The sequence below is a fragment of the Pangasianodon hypophthalmus genome, chromosome 12 (assembly GCF_027358585.1).
Source record: "Pangasianodon hypophthalmus isolate fPanHyp1 chromosome 12, fPanHyp1.pri, whole genome shotgun sequence".
Classification (NCBI taxonomy): Eukaryota; Metazoa; Chordata; class Actinopteri; order Siluriformes; family Pangasiidae; genus Pangasianodon; species Pangasianodon hypophthalmus.
The window spans coordinates 6152529-6171743 of NC_069721.1; the positions used below are offsets into that span (position 1 = coordinate 6152529).

At 42.4% G+C, this 19215-nt stretch overlaps 4 non-coding genes across 4 annotated transcripts; all 4 read left to right on the forward strand.

Moving 5' to 3' along the window:
• Positions 1 to 152: 152 nt before the first annotated feature.
• trnal-aag (transfer RNA leucine (anticodon AAG)) lies at positions 153 to 234 on the forward strand. Its single transcript has one exon. It is a non-coding gene; the product is annotated as a tRNA-Leu (tRNA).
• A 997-nt stretch (positions 235 to 1231) lies between these two features.
• Positions 1232 to 1313, forward strand: trnas-gcu (transfer RNA serine (anticodon GCU)). The gene has a single exon. It is a non-coding gene; the product is annotated as a tRNA-Ser (tRNA).
• Positions 1314 to 6409: 5096 nt separating this feature from the next.
• trnas-gcu (transfer RNA serine (anticodon GCU)) lies at positions 6410 to 6491 on the forward strand. The gene has a single exon. It is a non-coding gene; the product is annotated as a tRNA-Ser (tRNA).
• Positions 6492 to 6929: 438 nt separating this feature from the next.
• Positions 6930 to 7011, forward strand: trnal-aag (transfer RNA leucine (anticodon AAG)). Its single transcript has one exon. It is a non-coding gene; the product is annotated as a tRNA-Leu (tRNA).
• Positions 7012 to 19215: the final 12204 nt, after the last annotated feature.

A 19215-nucleotide genomic window follows, 5' to 3' on the forward strand; every position in this document is an offset into this window, starting at 1 on the left:
CTTCTTCTCCACAGACTGGGCCGCGAGTTCACATGCGTGAGCTATGTCAACGAGAGGTTTAGGTGACGGACTGCCAATCCAGTGGGCACAGCCCTTGTGGGAGAGCAGCTCTCTTTCACGACCTGGCAGGCCTAGCGCAAGCCCCGCCCGTGGGTAGCGTGGCCGAGCGGTCTAAGGCGCTGGATTAAGGCTCCAGTCTCTTCGGAGGCGTGGGTTCGAATCCCACCGCTGCCAGAGGGCGTTCCCTTTTGGTCAAACGCAGAGGAGCTCCTTCCGCAAACACTACAGATGTGACAGTTGACCACGGGGTCTTAAGCCTAGGCCAATCTTAGGCCAATCTTTCGCCAGCTCTCTCTTCAGCTGGAAATGGTTAGGTGTCTCCTGTAGAGCTGGTTGAGCGGAAGGCACGTTAGTCTCTCAACAGCCCGTTTGTCGTGCCCATGCCAGGCTTCCTTGTTGTCTGGCGGAATGACTCAGTCACCTTCTTACCACGAACCGGTAAAGCCTCACGAGCCCTCGGGGTAGCGTGGCCGAGGAATTGTCCCGTTCTCTGTTAACCGTGTCCCGTTCCCTGTGAACTTTGGGCCGTCTCTCCGCATCTGCTCCCTTCAATTTCTATGACAGGACACTGCATGCCTCAAGACATGCATACAATGAACAAGAGAAGCAGACATCCAGTTTGCTCAGGAAAAGAAAAAATAAACTTCCCTTCATAATCAGTGTTGAATGCTGCAAGCGCTGTACGAGGTGGCCGAGAGGTTAAGGCGATGGACTGCAAATCCAGTGTGTTCCGGGATGTAACGGGGATGTAAGGTCATACGGGTGACCTAAGTCCACAAGAGGTTAAGGCGATGGACTGTTAATCCACAGTGTACAGCCCACGTGGGTTTGGATCCGTTGTTCTCGGAAAGACCTTGCTTAAACGCATTTGGTAAGGGAAGCAGGCGCGCTCAAAAAGTTGCCTTTTGCAAAGAAAGTTACCTCGCTAATCTGGGCACTCAGCAGGTAGCGGAATCCAACGGCCCAAGGATTGGATTGGGTCCGCTCGACTATGGAATTGTCCCGTTCTCTGTCAACTTTGGGCCGTCTCGCCGCACCGGCACCCTTCAATTCATATCACAGCACGGCGCATGCCTCCAGACACGCATACAATTAATTAGAGAAGCAGACATCTAGTTTGGTGACTGTTTCACAATCTTTTCATAATCTGTGTTGAGAGCCGCTCGCTCCGGACGAGGTGGCCGAGAGGTTAAGGCGATGGACTGCTAATCCATTGTGCTCTGCACGCGTGGGTTCGAATCCCACCCTCGTCGCGTGTGTGCGTCATTTAGCCTCCTCCTTGCAAGATCATCTGGGTTTGGTGCAGTCTCTTTCACACTTCCAGGGCCTGCGAGCGAAATGGCTCGTGCAGGTCCTGGAGACGGCACTAGAGTGGATTGAGAAACGTGAAAAGCTAGCACCGTGGCTGCGTGTTTCGCAACTGTGGGCTGCATTTCCATGCTGGTTGGCCACAGCTGCCGTAAGGCTCTTAAGTTGCTGGAGGTCTGTCAAAAAAGTTGCCTTTTGCAAAGAAAGTTACCTCACTAATCTGGGCACTCAGTAGGTAGCGGAATCCGACAGCCCAAGGATTGGATTGGGTTGGGTCCGCTCGACTATGAAATATGCTTTATTTGCTTTTTTGGAATACAACAACCAGTCTCGCTCTATTCTCTCCCCATTTGATAATATGCAATAACAATAGGCTTTTCAAAAGTGCATGTTACTCTTCTCGGATCTAGGATATGGCCCGTCAGGACATTTCAAAGGACCTTTCTCAGTCGATTTTTGTCTAAAAGTGTCAGTAATTTGATAGGGTGCGGGCCAGTCTGAAGGGTCGTCCGAATAAGGTTTTTCCTCTGCTACCTCCTCTGTTGCATCTCTGCATTCGCCTGTTATATCTATCTCCTCTGGGGGGTCTCCATCTTTCCATGCACTAGATTTTTACAAGACAAACCAATACCCAAGTCTGCAATACCCTAATCTGTAATGTAAGACATAATACCCTATGTGGCCTGTCCTTCTTGTTCTTTTCACCTGCTCTGGATACATGAAGCAAGATGCAGCTGCTTCAGGTGTCTGTAACTTACTATAGCCTATACCCTATGGCTCTAACAATCTAGCCATCTGTCAAAATACGTTATTTGTTACTGAGCCGTGGCACTGTGAAGCAACAAATATAGATTTTTAATCATGATATTAAATTTCTTATTCGTTTTTGAATTATGTGTTTGATTTGCATTTTTTTGATCATTTTTTGATCATCAACAGTTGCGCAGTGCAGTCTTCCCAGGACACACACACACACACACACACACACACATACGCATTTAGAGCGATTATGACTGGTTTGGTCATAATAAACAAGTTAATAAGAAATAAATATCTCGCTATCGAAAATGGTTCTGAACAAAGTTATGTTGCGCGTCTCTGCAGCAACACACAGCCGTGAATGAACTTGTGAGTGAATGATTCACTGACCTATTCATAAAAACAGTTTCTTACTTCGTTTCTGAATGAATTAGCCAAGGTGACTTTTAAACATATTTTATTTAAAGTGTATTCTGACAGGTATGGATGTCTGTGGGCTAAGCCCCGGATATCCACTCACCCTAGAACCGCCCCTGCCTGAGTGATTATAATTTGGATGCAGCCAGTAGGCCCCTGGGCTTTAGCCCATATACTCCCGTGCATCAATGCGCCCCTGGACATAACGAGTGATAAAAACGATAGGTTAAGCTTACCAATCTCTTTTTATCCACTTGGACATTGCTGTCCTCATTTTAACACATTGTTTTTCTTTTTTACGTTTTCTGTTCTGTGCTCCACTGCGCTTCCCTCTCTCCATTTTGGACATGTGACTGTCTGTAACAGTTTAACGGCTCTTAAACATGTTAAAGGGTTTGGCGGTTGATATCACTTTATTTAATAAAATACATTTTTGTCCTCATGTAAAATGCTAAACAAATATTATTTTTTAACAAGCATTACTTTTTAAATTTATTTTAAAGATGATTTTCAAATTTTTTGGCACAATGGCGCCCCCCCCACGTGCGGCGCCCGTATGCACGGCATATAATGCATACCCCATTTTTGTGCCCCTGCATTCATGATACAGATAAGAGCACAACTACAACCTTACCATGTGATGCCTCAGCTGTGCGTGGGACACTATGTGAAGTGGTCTCTGAAGAGGAGAGACTTTCTAAAAAGATGGATAAACAATCCATTCTAAAATTAGAACAGATTCAACACAACATAATGCTTTCATTATTCCAGTCAAGTGCAATACACCCTTACCATCTTTGCCACATTCCTCAAAAGTAAGTGTCCTACACGCTGGAGAGCTGTCTATGATGCTGCTGTCTCCTGAACAGAGTACCATTCCTCTATTAGCAATTATCTGTATAAGAGGTGAGGGATTATATGAATATTAAATGTAATTTTAAATGCTAAACAGTTATGATGCACAATGTAAATTTGGGTGAACATTAAAAACCCGACATAACACACACCTGTAGTTGAAACCGTTCTCTCAGTGTGTGTGGAACGTGATTGTCCTGGCACAAGAAACATCAGCTCTTTAGTAAGGGGCACAGGCGATTTCAGAGCTGGCAAGGCTGGTCTTAAAAGGAAAAAATGCAAAAACGAAGAAGAACAAAAATATCAGCACTACAGTAATTGAGACAAATGTTTGAATAGATGTTCAGAATTATAATATATTTACCATCAACTGGTTCCTTTTTAGTGTCAGCAGGTGGTATGGAGAGGGCGGCAGATGGCACTGCAAGATACAAAATCTTGTCATTTGTGTTAATAAAAGGTTCAAAATAGCCTACTCTTACTTTATCTGCTTATCTTAGTGCTATAAATTAAAAGGATACATTATGCCTGATCAAGGAATGTCACGATTATTTTAAACTGAAGCAAAGGATGTTAAAAGGCAAAATGCAAGTATATGCATTTCATCATGTGTTAGTAGACAGAAACTTAACAATAAAAATAAATAAATAAATAAATAAATAAATAAATAAATAAATAAAAAGAGCACTTACCCTGATTGTGGCTGGTATCTGTATCTGGTATCATGGTCAGGGAATCAATTCATAGCCCCTTAGACAGTTAGTCTATTGCCAACAGCACACACATTCGTTAGTGAAACATGGCCAGAACATGGCCAAAACACTGACAAAAGAAAGGATTTTTGTTCAGACTTGGAGAGCATTTCATCTCACAATTCAATAGAACTGTGCTCCAGTGCTGTGCTTAATGTGTAAAAACCTTTTCCTGTTTCCGCAGACTGTCTCAGTTCACCAGCTGAGGGTGATGATGACGATGGTGGTGGAGCTAGTTGTAACACACAAAACATAAAAAAAATACAAAACATATCACAGAAAACGACTTGGAACACAATTAATTCATTACATGCAGTCAGTACAGACAGAAATACTTACACTGCACCCGTAGCTTGGAGGGGATGTTCAGCATTGCACTCTCCAACTCATCATCTTCATCCATCTCTGCATTGGTCAAAGACAAGAATTAGTGGGTTGCATTTTCACTGTACTTGGATTTCTTAAAACATACCTCTGCGTTAACTGAAGCATAACATACGTGGAAAATAATACAATTGCAAGCTATGTCATTGTTTATACTAACTGAAACAATGGTAAACATTTCCTTCCTTCATTTCCAATAAACAACTGACCCATGGGCTCAGATGTGGCACTTGAGGCAAGCACGGGCGGTCGGGCTGACTGCTGCCGATTCTGCAGATATTCCTGCAGTTTGTAAAGTTTAGTTACAGTCTCTCATGGTGGCGTGTTGGCAGAGAAACTAATCGGATTTCAGCATTAATGGAGATAAAACACATGCTGATGTGATATAAAGTAACTTACCTTTGATCGCTGAGCTAAGAAGAGTTTAATAATAATAATAATAATAATAATAATAATAATAATAATAATAATAATAATAATAAGCAACGAATTAGTTCAGCAGCGTGCACTCTCTCTCCTACTCGGATGAAAGTAAAACGGCGATTTCTAATTTCCCGGCGGCGCAAAAGCTCGGAACAGCGCCACGGGGCGCCAGTGGCCAAAAGTATATCGCATCCGTAGTGGTTTAGCACTACCTTTGAAAATGAATGGGAATCGGTATAGGTCCGCGAGGGCATGCGAGGGGAATGGCTCGTACAGGTCCTTGAGACGGTACTAGAGTGGATTTGTGTGTGTTTGGATCCAATTGTTCTAGGAAAGACCTCGCTTAAGTGCATTTGGTAAAGGAAGCGCTCATGGTGCAGACATTATGGCTGCCTGCGAGAGAAGAACGCTTTAGCCACCTGACAGGCCTAGCGCAAGTGTGGCCGAGCGGTCCAAGGCGCTGGACTTAGGCTCCAGTCTCTCCGGAGGCGTGGGTTCGAATCCTGCTGCCAAAGGGGCCTTTTGAAGGCAGGTTTGTGAGGTCTTGTCTCCAAAGGCTTTACATGGGTTGTGGCTTTCAGGCTGTACCACTAAGTGCCTCCGCTGGCATCAGTAGCCCATATACTGTATGACAGTGATCCAACATGTAGCATGCTGCCTCCCAAACACCTCTATTCACATTACTATTTTCCACAGGCTTTGTGCATATCCAGTTTCCAAAGAAAGTTACCTCGCTAGCCTAAATAGGGAATGCCATAGGCCTATTCAGAACGTAGCTGCCTGAGGAATTGTCCCGTTCTCTGTGAACTTTGGGCCATCTCACCACACCTGCACCCTTCAATTTCTATGACAGCACAGTGCATCCCTCAAGACACGCATACAATTAATTATGTAGCAGACATCTAGTTTGATGACTGTTGCATAATCTTTTCATAATCTGTATTGAGAGCTGCGAGCTCCAGACGCAGTGGCCAAGAGGTTAAGGCGATGGACTGCAAATCCAGTGTGTTCTGGGATGTAACGGGGATTTAAGGTCATACGGGTGACCTAGGTCCACAAGAGGTTAAGGCGATGGACTGTTAATCCACAGTGTACAGCCCACGTGGGTTTGGATCCGTTGTTCTTGGAAAGACCTTGCTTAAATGCATTTGGTAAGGGAAACATGCACACTCAAAAAGTTGCCTTTTGCAAAGAAAGTTCCCTCGTTAATCTGGGCACTCAGTAGGTAGTGGAATCCAACGGCCCAAGCATTGGATTGGGTCCACTCGACTATGGAATTGTCCTGTTCTCTGTCAACTTTGGGCTGTCTTGCCACACGGGCACCCTTCAATTTATATCACAGCACGGCACATGCCTCCAGACACGCATACAATTAATTAGAGAAGCAGACATCTAGTTTGATGACTGTTTCATAATCTTTTCATAATTTGTGTTGAGCGCCGCTCACTCCAGACGAGGTGGCCGAGAGGTTAAGGTGATGGACTGCTAATCCATTGTGCTCTGCATGTGTGGGTTTGAATCCTCCCCTCGTCGTGCATGTGTCATTTAGCCTCCTCCTTGCAAGATCATCTGGTTTTGTTGCAGTCTCTTTCACACCTCCAGGGCCTGAGAGCGAAATGGCTCATACAGGTCCTGGAGACGGTACTAGAGTGGATAGAGAAACGTGAAAAGCTAGCACTGTGGCTGCGTGTTTCGCAACTGTGGGCTGCATTTCTGTGCTGGTTGGCCACAGCTGCTGTAAGGCTCTTAAGTTGCTGGAGGTATGTCAAAACAGTCCTCAGTCCAGACGACAGTGGCAAAGAACCTACATCTTAACCTGCTTCTTCTCCACAGACTGGAATGTAAGTTCACATGCGTGAGCTATGTCAACAAGAGGTTTAGGTGACAGACTGCCAATCCACTGTGCACAGCCCCTGTGGGAGAGCAGCTCTCTTTCATGACTTGGTAGGCCTAGCGCAAGCCCCACATGTGGGTAGTGTGGCTGAGTGGTCTAAGGTGCTGGATTAAGGCTCCAGTCTCTTCGGAGGTGTGGGTTTGAATCCCGCTGCTGCCAGAAGGCTTTTCTTTTTGGTCAGAAGCAGAGGAGCTCCTGCCGCAAACACTACAGATGTGACAGTTGACCATGGGGTCTTAAGCCTAGGCCAATCTTTCGCAATCTTTGGTTAAGTGTCTCCTGTGGAGCGGGTTGAGCGGAAGGCACGTTAGCCCGTTTGTCGTGCCCATGCCAGGCTTCCTTGTTGTCTGGCGGAATGACTCAGTCACCTTCTTACCATGAACAGGTAAACCCTCACAAGCCCTCGTGGTAGCGTGGCCGAGGAATTGTCCCATTCTCTGTCCCGTTCTCTTTGAACTGTGTCCCGTTCTCTGTCCCGTTCTCTGTGACCTTTGGGCCGTCTCTCCGCATCTGCTCCCTTCAATTTCTATGACAAGACACTGCATGCCTCAAGACATGCATACAATGAACAAGAGAAGCAGCCATCCAGTTTGCTCAGGAAAAGAAAAAATAAACTTCCCTTCATAATCTGTGTTGAATGCTGGAAGCGCTGTACGAGGTGGCCGAGAGGTTAAGGCGATGGACTGCAAATCCAGTGTGTTCTGGGATGTAATGGGGATGTAAGGTCATACGGGTGACCTAGGTCGACAAGAGGTTAAGGCGATGGACTGTTAATCCACAGTGTACAGCCCTCAGTCATCTTCTTGCCATGTACGGGTAAACCCTCACAAGCCCTTGTTGCATGTGTGTCGTTTAGCCTCCTCTTTGCAAGATCGTCTGGGTTTGTTGCAGTCTCTTTCACACCTCAAGGGCCTGCAAGCAGAATAGCTCGTACAGGTCCTTGAGACGGTACTAGAGTGGAATGAGAAACATGAAAAGCTAAATTTACGTGAAAAAGAATCTATCAGGGGCTGAGCTGATCAGTGTGAAACAACTGAAGGTGACCAAGGAAAAGGAGAAGACATATAGTCTTTCAGTTATACATTTTGATGAGGAAAGAATGCCCAATAGAGCATTCCTTGGTTACGTAAATTATGCTGTCTCTGCATATATACCACCACCGATAAGATGTTTCAAATGTCAAAAGTTTGGGCATGTGGCAGCTGTTTGTAAAGGGAAACAGCGTTGCGCTAGATGTGGTGGAGAGCATGAATATGGTAAATGTGGGCATGGAGTGAGTCTGAAATGTTGCAACTGTGAAGGGGAGCACAGTGCTGAATATGGTGGATGGCAGGTCAGAAAGGAGGCTGAGGAAATTAAAAATAAAAATTTTTTGGAGGGACATATGCAGGGTCATATGCAGGGACATATGCAGAAGCAAGCAAAAGTGTTCGGAGGACAGTTCAGCAGAAAGAACAAAAGGAAAGTGGCATTCCAGAGATGGAGAGTAGAAGTAATCACTGTAAAGTGAACGAAACCTCACTGATAGTAGATAAAGTTTGATTCATTGCATTCATGGCAGAAGTGGTAAATTGTTCAGCACAAATGGAAAGTAGGTCTGAAAGGATTAGAATAATTATAAGGGCAGCAGGGAAATGTTTGGATGTTGAGGGAATAACAGTGGATCAAATAAATGAAATACTAAAGGTACAGACAGACAGGCGACAGGGGGTGGTTCATAATGGTGTTCATAATAATTCAGTGGAACGCCAGAAGTTTAATTGCAAATGTATTGGAATTCAAGATATTTATAGATGATTTGGATGATAAACCACAAATATGTGTTCAGGAGTCATGGCTTAAGCCTCACTTGAATTATGTGGTGCAAGGATATACAGCAGTAAATAGGGACAGAAAAGCGGGGTGGGGTGATAACTTTTATTAAACTAGGAATAGGGTTCAGCGCAAGGGCGTAGTTTTAGCATGGACGCAAGGGACGCGTCCCCACCAATGTTCAGCGATTACTAAATTGTCCCCACCAATAATTTTATACCCTCCAAAAACCAGATTCTCACTGGGTGCAAAAGGAAGGGTTAAATTCGGTTCCTTTCTGGCGTCCTACCAATAGATATCTTCCTATCGTTGCAAAAGTCCTTGATATTTTGATTCTGATTGGGTTATCAGGAACACATGCAATGTGATTGGCTGTGCCTTACCTTGCTGTCACGTGACAATACGTTTGGTTGGCAGCGCGACAGACTGAGACAGTAGCGTAGATATCGAAGAGATGGCAGCCAAAAGAAAGAAGGTCGATATAAGGAGCTATTTTGTAAAGAAACCTGTAAGTCACTTATAGTCAAGTCCGCTAATGAAATTTGTTCAACTTAATAACGTTAATGACATCGTTGGGTTTTGGTGCACACCATATAGTGTAACAGGCTAATCGTCTGCACGATTCTAATTGACATGCATAGGCTATCCCATTTTGTCAGGTGACCGAACCAACAAATAGCTCAGACAGCGATGGAGAGACAGGGTCACAGGTGAATGATGAATGTGACCTGATAGGCTGTATGTGAAGCTGTGTGACTGTATATATGGAATGTCTCATTTAACAGGTGACAGAGGCAGCTCAGCCTTGTTGTAGCTCAGAAAGCGAAGCATGGGCACAGGTGAATCTGAATGCTATTTTGATACAATGGACTACTAGCATCGTGATAAATGTTAAAGGCGAGCTAATGCCCACTGGCGCCGACATGATTTGGGATGCGTCAGAATTCTAAACTTTAGCGCTGTTGTCAAGCATGTGCATAGCAGCACAATAAGGAGTAGTGCACAGTTTTAACTAACAACATTATTTGCTCCATTGAAAACAATGGGTCAAAGGTGAGGTTCATTAAGTATATCGTTATGGTTTAAATATAGGGAAATGTATGTAATCTATTTAAAATGAGGGGTGGGACTAATTGTATGATGTGATCTATCTCTAAGGAAACCGGTACATCTGTTGTGAGCAACAGGGAGAGGAGCAATGAGAGTGAGGAAGAACAGTGTATAAGTGGAGATTTTCAGGAGCTCATTGAAAATAAGCCAAACCAGCCTAACCCCAAACACATCCCAGTTCAAACACTGTCCTGTAGGGTCCTCCATTTTCAGGAGAGGTGGTATAAAGACTATCCATGGCTGCATTATAGCCCTGCAGTGAAGGGGATTCTCTGTTTTAACTGTGTGAAGACATATGCTATACATAAAAGTACTATGTCAAAAAAGGCAGAACCTGTTTTCTCCTCCAAAGGGTTTACTAACTGGAAAAATGCTCTAGAAAGAACGCCATCAGAATTCTCAATCCCATCATCATGCAGTCACAGTTTGTGCTCAAGAAGCAGCTCCAATAGATGCACAGCTATCAAGTGCCTGGTCAAAACAACAGGATAATAGGGCGGGGGGGGGTGGGGGGGGGGTGTTTAGAATCTTAGGTCCCCACCAATGCCATGAGCAAATCTACGCCCTTGGTTCAGCGTTGTGGATGCGAACACAGAGTGTGAAGCAGTGGTGGTGGAGATATTGGTTGTGACGCAGCATATAAGAGTATAAGTAATTAATTTCTATAATCCATGTGAGAGATTAAGTTATGAGTTATTAGGAAAGATTGGGGGTGAGGGAAATTATAGGGTGGTGTGGTGTGGAGATTTTAATGCACAGAGCACATTATGGGGTAGCTTAAATGCTGACAATAAAGGAAAAGTAGTGAACGAAAGATACACAAAAGAACTTCAAATCATACATCAGTTTACACATCAGAAATGATTGCAATTCAGTTGTCACTTCAGTGGGTGGAAGAGATTCAGCCATTAAATGTAGTGATCTGTTCAGATTCTTTTTCTAGTCGTATAGGTTTAATGAATGGGAAACCTATATCAAGACATACTACTAGAAATTCTTCAGACTCTATACAGTTTACATAAACAAGGAATAATAATAATTTTTTATGCGTACCAGCTCACATGGGGTAGAAGGTAATGAAGAAGCAGATGATATGTCCAAGAAAGCTTTAAAGCATCCAGAAATAGATATAGGTATACCATTAAGCAAGGGTAAATGGTAAAGCAGTAAAGGGTAAGAAATTTGAGATAAGGAGGGTAAGGGAATACATCTGTATAGTATCCAAAAGGTAGTAGGGCATGAGAGAGCAGTTTGTGGCAATAGGAGGGATGATACTTTTATTTCACGTCTCCGAATAGGGCACACTACACTAAATCAAACACTAAAAATCATTGGTAAACATGATACTGGCTTGTGTAACAAATGTGGACTTCCGGAGATGGTGGAGCATGTGCTTTTACAGTGTATCGGATATAATAGTGAAAGAGCCCTGCTTGCAAAACAAGTTAAGTCCTTAGGTTTAAGTGGCTTAACACTACAGACCTTGCTAAGGAATACTTCAGTAGTTTCTAAGGCTCTGTTAGACGATTTAAAAGCATTCTCTCATTGCTGCATCCACTCCACAGTTCTGACTAAAAGAATTTAGTATATGAGCGGGGTTTTTTTTGTTTGTTTGTTTGTTTGTTTTTTGGGGAGGGGGTTTACCCCCCTTTCTTTTCCTCAACATCGATGCTCCGCACTCCATCACAGTAGGTGGCGGAAATGCACCAAAGGTTTGTTTGCCAACCACCAAAAAACCCAAAGAAGAAGAAGAATTTCAGGGAGGGAAAGTAGAGTGAGCTGTGGTGAGAGATGTGGGTGGAGATTTTTTTTTTTTTTAAATATTACAGTTGTATTTTTGGGTCTGTACAGTACATTTAATCTTGTAATTAACTATGATTTATTCATTTACTTATTTTTGTGTATTGTTTTTGAACTTTTCTTTCAAATCTTGCCAATGTATATATTTTTGCACACCACTGGAGAACCACCCTTTTTGCACTATGGGAATAAAGATGCTCTCAGCTGTGCCCTTTTGACTGCGAAACTTTATTTACGCCTTTGACTGCTGGTACAACCTAACAAGTGGCATCAGAAGTGGGATTCCGTACCGGTCAAGTTTTCTTTTTTCTTTGCTGACATGCCTCCTAAAACAAGGAGTCAGCCTGAGGAAGGTCTGTTGCAGGAGGAGGACCAAGGTGCAGTAGGAGGTACCTTAGGAGAGAGTGTGCCACCGGTTAAGGTTTCCGCTGATGGAGGGGAACCTGCAATTGCAACCCTCACACAGATGTTCGAGTCCTTCATGCAGTACCAACAGTGGGATGAACATCAGAAAAGAGAGACCGCAAGGCAAGAGCAGCACTACAAAGTACTCAGCCCCCAGGTTGCCCAAATACAACTGGATCTGGAGTGTAACCAAATTAGAGCTACAGCTTCAAGTGGTCCACTGCCAAGGAGGTTAGACCAGGAACCATGTCTGGCGAGGCTTGGGGACACTGTTGACATTGAACATTTCTTGACCACTTTTTAAAGACTGACAGGTGTCTACCAGTGACCAAGGGGAACCTGGGCCAACCATGAACCCTTCCCAAACACAGGACTATGATCAGTTTAAACAAGCCATATGGAGGAAGTATGAGATCGGAATTGAGACATACCGGCTGGGGTTTCATTCTTTGAGCACCCCGACAGATTAGTTTTATGAGAACTTTAAACATGGCTTTAAACATGGCTTAACATTAAACAAGGACTTGCTCTGCAAGAGGGTCCAGTTCAGCCAAAATAGTAAAGAACACATTATAGAGGTTATCATGCTCGAGCAATATCCGCAGGTGTTGTACCCAGAAGTGAGGACCTGAGTTAAGGAACGTAATCCAACCAATGCGGCGCAAGCTGCTAACCTGGTAGAGGCCTACATTGCTGCAAGGAGGGGCCCAGGGAACTTACATTATGCTGGCATTCTGCTATTTGCTACGGGTAAGTCTGAGGGGTCTGGGCTGAGTTCAAACTCTCAAACCCATGTTAACATCCTGAAGCCCACACACCCTAAACCGACAGCACCTGTTGTGTGTATTAATTGCGGAGAGCCAGGACACACTAGACCAGGCTGTCCACTGAAAAAGCCCAAGACAACTAGTCTCTGTTATGTTCCAAGGCCAGCGTAGTCATCTTCTCCTAAACATGACACAGAGCCGGTTATCACAATTTTGTTGAATGGCAAATCACTTTTAGCTCTTGACACAGCCTGGGCACGTACTTTGATACAAGCCAGATATGTACCCAGATATAGCTGGAGTGTGGAAGAAACTGTGACTGTTTGTTGTGTGCATATTGAGGTGCATAACCAGCCATATCTGTTGACAGTTGGAGCGGCCCAAAATCTGCCATATCCTGTTCTGTTAGGCACAGATCTACCAGTGTTGGCCAAGCTGGTGCATGGTGTGGAGTGGTGACGAGGGCCCAGGTTAAGCAGAAGGTACCAATCACACCACCATCAGAAACTGTTGAAGCTCTGCAGATGATGCTTTTTTTTACTCAGAAGAATTGCTTGGAGAATACAGACCTACTGAGGAAGTCAGGATGCAGCAGCATAGAGAGTGGGTGGAAAAGTTATTGGGGACCTCAGAACCAGCTGAAGCACCTGCAGAGGAATCTGATTTGAGTGAGACAGACACTGTCATTCCAAATAAACTAGTACAGCTCCAACAAGAAGATCCCACCTTCGTGGACTGTTTTAGGTAGACTGAGGAGAAGGAAGGGATTCCTACATTGTTAAATGGGTCTTCTGTGCTGAGACATGGACTCCTGTACAGAGAAATTAAGGAGGTAGGCACGCAGTTGGTGGTACCCAAGACACAGAGGGGGAAAGTGTTAACACTGGGACACTCCATCTCCTGGGCAGGCAATTTGGAGTTTATGAAAACATTCTTGGGGATTGCTAAGAGGTTTTACTGGCCAGAAATACACAGTGATATAAAAGTGTATTGCAAGGCATGCCCTGAGTGTCAGCTCACTGTTGGTTGCACACCTACTTATTCTCTGCTTATACCACTACCAGTTGTTGACACAATTCTTTGAGATAATTAGTGTGGATATTGTTGGCCCATTGGAGAGAAGCCAGGCAGGGAATACATTCATTTTAGTCATATGTGACCATGCAACGAGGTATCCAGAGGCATTTCCACTTAGACAGGCCACTGCCAAACAAAAACCCACAGCACTCATGAAATTCTTCTCAGAAGTAGGCATACTTAGATATAGACATAGATGTCCTCACAGACCAAGGTCCCAACTTTATGAGATGTACACTACACCAGGTATACCAGCTGTTAGGGGTTAAGAGAGTGTGAACCACCCGTTACCACCTGCAGACTGATGGTTTAGTTAAACAATTTAATCATTTTAACAATTTAATAATTTTTCTCCAAAACAGGAAAGGACTGGGACAAACGGTTGCCATTCCTCTTGTTTGCCTACCAAGAGGTAACACAGACCTCAACAGGATTCTGAAAGAGATGTCCTGAAAGAGAGCTGAGAGGACACAGTCAGACCTAGTAAGCAAAACATCTTATCTATGTCCTCAAAAGGAGAGAGTAACTCCAAAAGACCACTGCCCTTGCCCAAAAGAATCTACTACGATCTACTACACAGAGCTTTGAACCTGGTGAGGAGGTCCCGTTGCTGTTACTAACATCAGAGAACAAGTTGTTGGCGAAGTGGCAGGGCCCCTATCAAGTCAAGAAAAAAGTGGGACTGGTAGCCTATGAAATTGAGATTCCCTCCAAAAACCAGCCACTCCAAACCTTCCATAATCAACATGCTCAAGAAATGACATGCCCAGGCACAATCAGCAGAACCTGTGCAAAGTGTAACAGACACGGTGGCCGACAACACCATGTTTGTAAAAGCAGTAGGAGAGGAGGACGAAGTCAAAGAGCAATACATCCCTGGTCGCCAAGGCAAGAATGAACTGAGCCTAGATCACCTGACCTAGTGATAGAACCATCAGCACGCTAGACCTGTGCAAGGGGTATTAGCAAGTTCTGCTGAGGCCAGAATGCAAGGAGCTTACGGCCTTTAGGACTCCATTTGGACATTATCAGTTCCAGATGCTTCCCTTTGGACTTCATGGGACTCCAGCAATGTTTCAAAGAATGATGAACGAGATCCTCCGGGGGACAGAGGCATTCGCTGCTGCCTACCTAGATGATATTATTATCTTCATCCAGAGTTGGGAAGAACGCCTGGGACACCATAAGTAGGTGTTACAAAGGATTATGCCTGCTGGTCTAACAATCTGCCGTGTGCCCTGGCCAAGATGTAAACTCAATACATGTAAACGGGCAGTTGTCTTGACAGACTTGATTAAAAAGTGCTAGCCCAACAAAGTAAATTGGACAACGGACTGTGAAAGAGCCTTCCAGGACTTGAAGGACTCATTATGCAAAGATCCAGTACTCCAGAGTCCTGACTTTGAGCAACCTTCTACAGTACAGACTGATGCTTCAGAATAGGGCATTGATCCTGTACTGTTGCAAAGTGAAAAAGGGAAACATAGGCCCATGGCCTGTATCAGCAGGAAGCTCCTTCCCCATGAAATGAAGTACTCAACAATGGAGAACGAGTGCCTTGCTGTTAAGTGGGCATTGGACTCCTTGCGGTATTACTTACTGGGACGTAAGTTTCGGCTACAGACTGACAATTGGGCCCTGGCCTGGTTATGCTGGATGAGAGACACCAATGTCCAAATTACTAGGTGGTTTCTGGCCATCCAACCTTTCGATTTTGAAGTGCTTTACAGAACTGGGTCTCAAAATTGCACTGCTGGAGGGGGAAATGTCACAGACTGACTTTGACCCAGGCCTTCTATTTTGAAAAGACTGAGAATGGGCATGTGCACACACAAACTTTTTCCAATATTTTACACACATAATCTAATTGCCAGTTAATGTAGATTTGTGTTTGTAGATGTGTTTATGTGTGATATCCTCTCACTCACTGTTCTTATTGGTAATTTCATTGACTTTCCTTGTCTTTTTTTTTTTGTTCAATTGTTTGTTATATACCACTTAATATTAAAAGGACATAGTACACTTTTCCATATGTCATCAGTTTATTTCATTTAGAGAACAGACAAACATATGCATTTCAAACAGCTGTACATATCTTCTGGGTCACCTCTCACCCGCCAAACCTGTATTCATGGACAGTAGCCATATTTAGGGGTCCAAACACGAAGTGCTGGAACCCTATTGTAGTTGTACTGATTTTCTTATTATTATTGTTATTATTCTTTTTCTCTCTTAAAAGTGTCTAGGCGTCAGAGACTGTAAGTTGTAGATATAGGGCTAAAATATAAAGGGTTATTATCTTAGTCTGCTACTCTCCTATAACCATGGAGGAAATAGGTGCAGCCAAAGGTTAAATACGTGTTTTAACTTTATGACTTAAATATCTGACTCCAATACATTTAATTAATTATCTGACTCCAATTTATAATACCTGTTAAGATGTAACAGATTGCAAAGAATAATCTGTTAGCTAATGCTAGAAGTGTAATATCTCAGTGTATCGATTGTATTTAATCTGACAGCTCCATGCTAAGCTTTCATTATAAAGTGATGTTCATATGTCAGAAGATTTTATATAGCCTATTTATTAAACAATTATTGTTAGCTCAGAGGTTTCTATCGACATGCAAGCCTAGGCCTTTCCTATTTACTTGGCAGAGGTTTACTTTAAACGTGCAAGTATTAGCCTTTTATCTTAGCTTGTCAGAGGTTGCTTTCAAACGTGTCTAACCTAATAAAACTTTAGCTAGGACACTATTTCTTATAAACATACAAATCATTCAAGTCATGCACTCTTAATACATCTTACTTTCTTACAAAAGAACTACTGAGTATTTAGAGATAAAGTAACATGAATTTCTTATACAAAATCACAAATGAACAATATTTAGAAAATAGAAACAAGGAGAACTTACAAAGTCGAAGGACAGTGTCACGGACATAGGACGTGTGATGGTAAAAGCTTAATGAATGGTACAAAGCCTATCTTTTTATACCTGTGAGCCTCTTTGAAATATATAATGACAAGAGTACCAAATGGAAGAGAGACAATGTGTTTTATGGCAGGGTGGACCCCCAGCCAGCTATCTCGCCCTTGAAGTTGTATGTTAATTAAGTTCCTGAGAATGAGTTGGAGGGAACAAAGGCAAAAGGTTCCATGCAGGCCAGATGGCGCCGGTATGTATGTGGGTGTAGGTGTGTGGAAGGTGTGTGGTATATTGCAACATATACTGTAACTGTTATTTCCCAAACTTCTATGATATTTATAACATCACCATTGTTCCTCATGAAATATGGATTAAGTTGATACTAAACATGCCCTGAAGAATATTGCAGTTAAGCATGACGTAGGCGACCAGGTTTAGCTCACATGGTCTCTCTAACCTACTGCCACATTATTACCACATTTCTAATTTTACTACATAGAGACACCAAACTTGGTGGGAGGGTCAGAAATCCCACCCACTACTCAGACGCATCGACACACATCCATCAGACACTAGATGGCACTATAATAAGCACATTTGCATTGTGGTTCATAACTATGGACCCGTAAGGCCCAGAATCAAAATTCTTTTTTCCTCTGAATCCGTGAGTCATGCCCAATATCACCGAATTTTTTGAAAAATCTACTTTTTTGAACTCCTCCTAGGCAGTTTGTCCGATTTGCATGAAATATGCATAATCCACAGATCCACATGACAAAAAGTTATCAAAAGAATTTTGATTCGTCAAAACGTTGCAAAGATATTAGCAAATTAATTGGTCAGGCAACTCTCATTTTTATGAATTGACCTATATCTGCTCAAGGCAATGTCCAAACTTAATGAAGCTTGATCCACATAGACAAAAGGACATTCTGAGGACGGACACCAGGTTTCATCAAATTCTGCCCATAGGGGGCGCTACAATTAAAAAAATCACTGTAACTCTGTTCACTTTATTCAACTTTAGTCATTTTCTCCATTCCTAGGAGCCTTCACTTATCAAACACCAATCTGTGTTAGGCTAGGACCAAAATAAATGTTGATGTTTATAAACTGTGTGCAATGTAAACATATAAAGGCACAAATTGGTACAAACACAGAGCTTTTCTATAGTCATTAAGTCAGTGACAGACTCTTAAGTGACACCACAGGCCAGAAAATGTACATCTCAAATATAATCTCAAAAACACAAAGGCTTAGGGTTCAAAAGTAGCAAGATGTGTCAACACACAAAAGATAATTGTAAAAACTAGAGGCTAAAAGATGCAGGGATAAATGAGCAATAAATTTAAACATTTTTTACAGGTTTCCTCACCTGTAAACCACCCTGTTGTTAATGGTCTTGGCCTTGGGTGGGCTTGCTTTTTCATGGTTATCCAAGATTTTCAGTCAAAGACAACTTATGTAATGATTTTAAAATACTGTTTAATGCAGTTAATGTTGATGTTATACCTGCATGCTATTGCATGTCTTTTTTCCTCATAAACAACTTTGTCCTCATAAAATTTTTCTGTTCGAAGCACAGCTGGAACTATGAAGAAGCCCATCCTGAGTCAGAGGGAGAGTGATGCATAAAAGATCACATAAATCTATGTTTTAACCCCAGATAGGGTATTCTCCTAAACCATTTTAAGTACTTTTATGCATTTTTTGTTTGTGTATGCATGAAGATGTATTTGTGCTTATGTGGGACATTTCATACTGATCTTTCAGTTTTTTGCATTTCTTGGAAATTAAAGAGATTTAAAAAATATATAATAATAATAATAATAATAATAATAATTTTCCAGTAAAATGTGCTGTTGTAGTGCTCCACTATTCATATGTGTAATGTCTAATATGGTTTTGTTGTTTTAAACCTTAAGTTTTTAGAAAAATTTATGCAAATCCTTATTGCCTATTTAACTATTTTTAACAGTCACTAACCAAATCCAGTTTTACACAACTAGTATAGCTTGTTATTTTATCATTGTAAATATTAAATATTGTAAATAAATTGTAACACTACTAATTTTGTCTTACTTACAGGGAAAGACTATGAAGTAAACAGAAGGACAGACCGACAGATAGTACAAATAATCCATGAGAGAAAAAAAAAAAGCAATAGTCAGTCAACAATTAAATAAGTATTGCACTCAGTCCACAGCTCCTGAGGTATCTGATTCTGTTCCTCTCTATATAGTGGAATTAAAATAAGACAAAACATAATAATCATGATAATAATATTAGTCGTGATAATAATAATAATAATAATTATAATAATAATAATAATAATAATAATAATAATAATAATAATGACAACAACAACAATACTACTACTACTACTACTACTACTACTACTACTAATAATAATAATAATAATAAAGTACACAATTCGTATAATATGGTAGAAGGAGGGGGAAAAG